Below are 9,163 nucleotides of genomic sequence, written 5' to 3' on the forward strand. Positions count from 1 at the left end.
TACGCTACATGAGTAAGTACTAAATATCTGCTGCTATCTGTAAATCATAGTGACCATAGTTAACAATATGGTGTTGTGCAGTTGGAGAATCTTTAAGATGACAGATTTCTTTTGAAGTATTCTTACCATTTAACCAACCTACCACCCACCCACCCACCCAACAAACCAATCAATAAAAAAGAGACACAAGGAAATTGTGAGAGGTTTTAATTGTGTTAATGATATAGAGTGTTTTAATGTATCAAAACTCATCAGATTGTATACATCATGTATGTGCAGTTTTTGTATATCAACCACATCTCAACACAATATTAATACATAGATTAGAAAAGAAGATCTAAAATCAATACTCTAAGCTTCCACACTAGGAAACAAGAAAAACAAGTGTCAAAATGTGTATGATCACATATTAAATTCTCTCTTAGCCAATTTTATAAACTTCTCAATTTCAGTAAACTCAAGATCCAAGCCCATACAACATGCCCATTTGGTGTTGGTATATGTTGGATAGGTCCTGCATTTCATGTGGTATATATTCCTGTTCTTCCCCTAGAAGGCTCATCACTTGTCCAGCCAAATTCTGTTTAACTTTATCCAGGTTATTTGTCAGATGGCCAAGTGGGAAATCAGAGTAGACCCTGAGATGTGTTCTCTTTAGGATCCTAAAGGCAAAGTCCTCTGCAGTTTTGTCAAGGAAGAATGGAATGTTTCCTTAAGAGAGCATAGACAATTTCTACATATTGCTATAAGCTCAGAACATTGTAAGCCATCTTGGAATTCAAGACTTTTGTATTCATCAATCAAGATGGTCTCAGCCTCTATCTTCAGAGCATTCTGGTCCTTCCAAATCAGGACCCTGAGATCCCCTCTAATTAATCTCCTCTAATACTTTGCTATTCTTTTAATTAGGTCGTAAGCCTTACCTGAATATTTTCTGTTTTCTGAATTCAAACTTAGTCCTTTATCCACCTAATTACACTCCCCCATACTACTGCATTCCCCCCACCAGCCCCCAAACTTTTCAAATACCTGAGCCATTGCTCTCACCAACACATTTTTCTTCCCTAGGATCTTACCTATTTTTACCCATGATTGAAAAATTTTATGATTGCAACAAGTATACCATGCTAAAAAGATTATGCATACTCCATGTACCACAAGTGATGGGGTAATTATTGCTAGCTGTTTGGCAATTGGTCTGGCTCTAAAGTCCTTTGTCAGAGCCTGATTCTTCTTGGCACTGCTTGCCTTAAGTCAGGTTCTGGGAGACAGATTCCAAGAAGGAGATTTGCGTATAGAAACTTTACAGGAAAGTGATGTAACCAGGATTAGACAGAGGACTGGAGAAATTTAATTGCAATGCATTCAGCAAATGTATCAGTTGATTCCATGGGGAACTCTCAAGTTGGGATAAACTTTCAGAGTTGTCATGCCTTGAGGCAAAGAAACTAGGCATTGTTAACCACAATAATGACCAATGAGTAGTTACAGAGTGTCCCTGGAGAAGGAGCATGGCCCTGAAAAAACGGCATCTTTTGGCTAGGGGCAAATTCCAAGAGAGAAATTCAGTTAAATGTCAGCTGACCACATGCCAAGTGGTTGGAAGAATGAGTTCCTCATTCCTAAAAGGGGATCTGTTCATAACCACTAGACTGTCTTGTCAGGTAGTTTATTCATGTCTTATCTGATACTTAGTTTTACATAGAGACATTGAAAATCAAATTCTATTTGCAATTCCAATATTTATACTCTGGACAAATAACTTGACATCTCCAGGTCACAGAATTTCCATGTGAAATATAGATACATCTATATCTTTTCTAACCTACTTCTCAGGGTATTAGTGCAGAGAAAAATAAAATCATGAATAGAACACATATTTGCAAACTACAGGATTACCTAAAGATGATTCATATAAGCTCCTACTTTTGTCTAAGCCTGAATCCGTACCTGTTTCTCATGCCCTAACATTATATAGAGTCAAAAGCCAATATCTGGGTGAAGTTTGATGTATACAATTTTCCTTGCAAAGGAAGGGCACAAATATCTGATGACATTTTTTTTTCATGTTGGTGAATATCAGCACCTATTTTATTTCTAATATATTAGGGACAGAGCAATTGGAATGTGTTTTAGTACGTTAACCTAACCAGTCAAAAGATTTATGCTGGCAAGCAACTAACAGATTATAGCTTCCATCTTACCGCCTTTAACCACCTTTTTAGAAAATTATCAACCAAGGCACTCTAAGGTATTAAACAATTACATAAAAGAGAACTCCCCCCACCTTTTTTTCTCTTGACTTAGAGGTGAAAACAACCACCACCACCAAAATAAATGCCTTCCTCCTATGTACACCAGGCCATTAGAAAAAAATTTAAAAACAAAAAACCCGAAAGAAAATGGTTCCTTTTCATGCCAACTTATGAAAGTGTTAGAAATGACTCAGAACTCAGAACCACCCACACCACTTGGGTAGGATGCCAGCAAAGCAGATGGAACAGCTTGTAAAATATCTTCAGATGGTCCCAACCATTTACTGCATCTGCTTTTATTATGCGAATAAATGAAAAAAAAATGTCTTTGGCTTCTTACATTTTTATCGGTTTCAGAAATCAGGTTATGTCATTTTAAAATCTGCCTATGGAAGGAACTTCACTTAATTAAATCTTTCCGATAATGACTGGATTTAAGCTTTTGGTGTTGACTGGATTGTATTGATGTTGTTTATAATAATCTGAGTAATTTGCTTTCAGGGTCAGCTGTTCCTTCTGAGGAAGCAAGCTTTTGCTTTATGTCTCTGCTGGCCATCTTTTGACCATAAGAAGGACTAGCCTAAGGAACAAGTTGTTTCTAGAACTTGCCAGGAAAAAGATGAAAAGACAGATACTTAACAACAGCAAACCTCTCTAGTGTTAACTGGTATTTACGTTAGGACATTTTGTTATGAGGTGTGATCATATTTTCCCTTTTATGTTAAAAAAATTCCTTTTACATGGAGTCTTTTATTAAGTATGGAAAAATACACAGAGGTAAAGGAATGTAGGTTAAAAGGCGTTATTTGTAATGTATGTTTAGGTAAAAATGCCAATGATAATAATACATACACAAAAAATAAACCCTGTGCTATAGATTATACTCTATCCTATATTAGCCATGTGACTTTGTATCAATTACAAACTCTCCCATTAGCTAACTAGGGATAATATCTTTCCTGTGTCTTTGGAGGAAAAAAAAATATGGCTAATGTATGTAAACTAAACTTTGAGAATTATTAAATATGATACATAATATGCTACTTAAAAGGAAACATTCCAAGAGTTTATACTAAACTTTAACATTTTAACATACACAACTGTGCCAACAGAATAACTCCCATGTGTGAAAAGTATGTTTGATGACATGATGATTTTACGTAAATAAACGAACTGAAGCTTTTATGCTATATGAACAGCCATTGTCCCTTCCTACATAATAATATGATCAGAGGTGATCAGTTTAAAAAAATTAAACACAACCAGTAAGTAAACAAAGATTTCCAGAAAAATGCCTACATTACAAAATCATCTTCAGGACATTAGGCAATTAAAAACCCTTCATTTATAAAATCATGTTTTCCTGGTAACTTTGATGGGTTGCATTTTGATTTTTCATTAAGAAAAATGACAGCAAATGCTTAACTCTTCCATTTGGCTGGTATAAATGGAATGAATTTGTCTCAAGGGATCGTGTGTCAAATTTCTAAAGACAAATTAACAAGCTTATCTAAAGAATCGCATTAGTGAGAAATGATAAAATGTAACAACAAGTAATCAAAATAGGATTCTATTAATTCCATTCAGTTATTCACCATATGTCTCAAAGTTGACCCACACTTTGGGTTAAATAATAATAAAGTTGGCATAATACATATTTTAGGGATGGATATATATATATATATATATATATATATATATATATTCATTCTCTTTTACTGATCCCAACTGAAGCGTGCCATCTGTCTCCTACCAGAACCCTGACTGATGCATGCTCCATTACACAATTCTGAACACAGCTCTTTCCCTGTAAAGTAGTTACCATTGTTAGTAATTACATATTACAACAGAAAAGCATATTTATTTACTAGTTAATTTGTCTCTTGTCTGGTCTCTACTGGGGCAGTGACCATGTCCTCTTTGCTCGGTCTTACATCATTGGTGCCCAGAAGAATGACTGGTGTTTGGTTGGTGCCCAAAGTATTCATTGACCGAGTGATTACCTCCAAGTACAGGGGTAGGTAACTTTTATGTTATCTCTGGAGCTCAATGTTTTGACTTTCAGAAAGAGCAAAGGAGACTAGTATACCCACCCAAAGCTATCTGTACCACTTCTTTGTTGAAAATCATAAGCTAATAAATACTTCAGACACTTCGCATAATAAGGAGAATATCAGCAGGCTTGCCGTCCCAGAAGTCCAATCTCAAAGACAATATAGATTTTTTTCTGCTAAACAGGGTGGAGTATTATAAGGGTAACAAAGGGCTGAGAAGCAGCCAGGCTTTCAGTCTTAGAATGTCATGTGTCCACCAGGTTTTGAAGCAGCCTTTCACATTGTCCCTTTAAAACTATTTATGAAGATATGGAAAAATAATAAAAACCACACCAATAAGCTAAGACTGAAAAACATGCAAATATAGTCCAGAATATATTTTCAACTGGCATCTATTGATGGAATGGGGGAGGGGCACTATAGTTTGTGTAACAGAGTTAAGATTGCTCAGATATTAAAAGTGGCAAGATATAATATTTATACCTTATATATTATACCTCATACAAGTCTTAGGACCTGTACTCAACATAAATTTGAGAAACCTCTTTCTCCCATTTTTTTTGAAGAAATATCTAGAACGTATAAAGAAGTTAGCAAAGAAAAATCAACTTCATTCTTAATGAAAGTAATAATAACCTCTCAGCAAAACTTAGAAAAATAGCTCCTAAACAAAAACGACCACCAATATTATCTTTATAGTATAATAGTAGAGGTTGCCTTACTAAAACTAGGAGCATGACTAAGATTTTTATGGCAATATCATTAAACAATGCTCCTGAGGTTCCATTCAACAGATTTAGTAAAAACAAAAACAAACCAAAATAACACAGACAACATTTGCAAATGAGACAAAAATCATTATTCCTTACAGATGATACGCATACCTGCCTGGAAAACTATAAGAATGAACTAAAAGTCTATTTAAATAGGTGGGTTCATGAAGGTGAACAAAATATGTTTATAGAATCAATAGAAATTTTCAAGACTTTGCTGGAAGGAGAAAAAGAAATAAAAGCAATGGGATTCTTAATGAGGTACATTAAACAAATAGATGTTGAGATACAATGCAATACTATAATGTTAATTCTATCTTGCTTTTAAATATTAGATTATAAATATTTTTCAATTCATATAATAACTCATAGCTATTTTTAGTAAAATATCTTTGTCATGGTTATTAAACTCCTGAAACATCAGTGCCTCACAATAATCCACCTTTGAAGCTTTGGTCTTAAAACTATAAAAGTCTCAGATGGTTGAAATTGTAGAAAGTAAAGTGCACTGACTTATTAGCATTCTGTTGCTGTGGATCATCTGGCTGGTGGATGTCTCCTTAGGTGTAACAATTTCGGATTCCATAATGAATCCACCATGGGGTCCCATCTGTTGGCAAGGCATTATGAGAAGAAGACCAGGCATTTCATTCTCGAAAAGGCTGTTTGAAATGGAAACTTTCCATGCTTCTCAAGAGAGAGTGCATCCACTGGCAAAGCGATGCCAGTAGATGAAGTTGGACGTGAACACAGTGAGGTCTGACATGAAGAACAGTGTGAGCATACGTAGATATACATGTCTCAAACTGTGTTCCTGGTACTTTTCAAGGCTAGAAAACATTTTCTTTCTACCATAGGAGATGGAAACCTCTTTAACATGAAAGGAAAAAAAGAGCTCTGTTTTATTGTGTTTCCTTCTCCTCCCTCTGTTTCTTCTTATATGAAGATGACCCAGAAACTCAGCATCCAAAACTTAAGTATAACTTCAATGATCTGAAGTCTGTAAGTGACTTCTTCCTACCATATACACCTTCCATTCATTGAGTATGTGAAGCAGAAGTGTTCAACAAAGGCCCCAGAATCAGATGGATCTGGGCCAAATGACAATTCCGCCACATTTTGGCTCTGTCAATTTAAGTACAATCCATAGTAAGCTTTTTTTTTTTTTTCAGATGCAGTTCCTTTTATTTGTAAAATAAAGATAATAGTATTGTTTGCCTCAGAGGATTGTTGTTGGGATTAAACATGATAATGTATGCAAAGTTTATAGCACTTTACAATAAAATATTAGTTATCTATTTCAGTAATTAAGTTGTTAGGAATAAATAACTCAGTTATCTATTCTACTAAACAAATATTTCTTCTGGCTAATATTATTTTGAAGGACTTTGATTCTAAGTATCTGGAAAACTCAACAAAGGATAGTTTAGAATTACAGAGAATTTAGTGGATCATGTCATTTAAATATCCAGAGCGAGCATAGGATTTAATTTGATCAAGGTTGTGATTTTGTTGTTGTTGGTGGTGGTGGTGTTGCTGGCTCAGGTTACTTCTGTTTTTCAGTTAAGCGCTGGGAGAGGCTTCCCTCATGGTTGAAAATGACTTTAGAATCCCTAAGTGTCATGTTTGTGTTCCACAATGTCCAAAAGGAGATCACTCTAAAATTCTGAGGGAAAGTATCTTTGCTCCTTGTTAAGTGAACTATAAGTGAACCCACCCAATACTACTAGTGGAAGCCATGGGGGCAGTTAGCTAATGCCTAGAATAACTTAACCCAAAACTGTAGCAAGTAGGAGATTATCTCACCTATTCCAATGATGGCCTTTGCCTTAGAATTAGATTTAAGTTAATACCGACTTCAAAATTTTTGTTCAAAATCTTTGTTAGGAGGAGATAGAAGACTGAGAATAGAGATGTATAAATGAAATTTATATGCTTCCAATAGATTTCAAATTTCTACATTAACAGAATAATATTTTCTAAGACTTACTCCTTGACTTATCTTTGCAGGCATAATATGCCTTGATATTTTTAGCTTGATATCTGGAGTTTCAATCACGCTGAGTCCTGTTCCAAACCTCAACCATTAATGATTTACAGGATCTTCAGCAAGTCACATATGACCTCTGGGCATCAATGTTTTCACTTGTGAAAAAGGAGGCTGGATTAGATGACCCCAAATTTCCCAATAGTTTCATGGGTCTCAATGAACACAACACATTTCCCTTATAAATGGGGAAGATGGCTGTTAAGCAATCTCTCAACTTCTGTTCTGGAAATAACACAAAATAACCCAAGTTCCTTTTATCTTTCCTCACTGGTACTATTTTCTATCCCTTTAATCTTTTTGTTGATATTCTATGGACTGGCTTCAATTTCTCCACATCTTATTCTCTATTTGAAATTTCTAACTGGAAAAAAAAAAAAAAACCTTACAGAGATATCAACAATGTCTCCTAAATAAGGAGGGTTCTATTCTAAGAAATTATAAATCTTGCCTGTGTGTTTAACAAAAATTTTGTTCTTGCAAATTCCCATCTTAGACTATTTTAGCAGGTACTTAAAATTTTCTGTTGGTTTTTGTTTTTGTGTTTAGTTTACAGTTATTTTTATTTGCTATAAAATTTAAATTGATGAAAAGTATTCTTGATACATATTCACTAAGTTTTGACACACATCCACCTATATAACATACCCCTTATCAAAAATTGAAACATTATCACTCCATAACATTCCTCATGTTTCTTTCAAGTCCAACAACACATCATGACCCCAGAAGCAATGATTATTCTGATTCTCTTACTATAGATTAACTTTGCATGTTCTGGAACTTCGTCTGAATAAAATCATTACCTGTTCTTTTATATGAAAAGTGTATCTTTCTCTACAGTCAGTTGACTACATTTGTACATATCAATTTCTGGATTCTATACTCTATTCCATAGATCTATATGTTTATTCTTTTGCCAGACCACACTGTCTTGAGCTCTACAACCTAGTACTACATCTTGAAATCAGTTACTGTGACTCTTCCTGCTTTGTTACTCTTTTCAAGCTTGTTTTGGCTCTTCTAGTTGTTTTGCCTTTCCATATAAATTTTAGAATGCACTCGTTGATATCTAAAACCAAATTTTGGTTGCTTTGAATCTGTAAATAATTTTTGGAGACTTGACATCTTAACAGTGTTTAAACTACTCACCATACTTTAGCTTTCAGTATTAAAAAAAAGAAAGAAAGAAAAAAAAGTCTTGTAGTGTCCTTCCATCTTTGTTACTCAAGGAAGAAAGCTAGAATTGAAAATATCAATGTTAGCCTTTGGAAGAGAGGATAAAAACAAACACAGAAATCTTGAGGAATTTCTAGCTAAGGATTGGAAATTAAATTTAATAATTTTAATAAATCTGTAATTACTTTTCTTTTTTTAGTTTATTTATTTTGAGAGAGAGAGAGCGCGCGCAAGCAGGGGAAGCACAGAGAGAAAGGGAGACAAAATCCCAAGCAGGCTGCCCACTGCCAGCATAAAGCCGGATGTGGGGCTCAAACTCAGGAACCTGTGAGATCACGAACTGAACTGGAGTCAAGAGTTGGATGCTTAACTGACTGAGACACCCAGGCACCCCTAAATCTGTAACTTCTAAGATTCAACTGTTGGTAGATTTATTGGCACCAAAATAAAACAGGGATGCTAACGAAAATTTCTAGGAAACACTCTTGTATCAATCCTCAGATTAATTCAGTGTGGTAAAGGGAAAATATGATATAAGACATCTAAGAACCATGCAGTAAAAAGATGGAAGGCTCTTGGTCTGTTTAACCCATTTCATCTTCTGAACTTATGGAACAGAGAAGCCTTAACCTGGGACCAGTATCTTCAAAAGTTGTAACATTTTTGCAGAAGATTACACAAGTAAGAAGTTAAGTTCAACAAGCACATTTCTAATTTATACTGAGTCTTTTCGTTCCAGAGTGGCGAAGGTATTGGGCCACAGATGTTCAAGGAGGGAATGAGGAGCTCCGAAATAGGAGAAGATGGAACAAGATACATTTGAGTTAGGGCTTAAATTATAGTTAGATTTCAGAC

This window comes from Lynx canadensis, chromosome E2 (genome assembly GCF_007474595.2).
Source record: "Lynx canadensis isolate LIC74 chromosome E2, mLynCan4.pri.v2, whole genome shotgun sequence".
Classification (NCBI taxonomy): Eukaryota; Metazoa; Chordata; class Mammalia; order Carnivora; family Felidae; genus Lynx; species Lynx canadensis.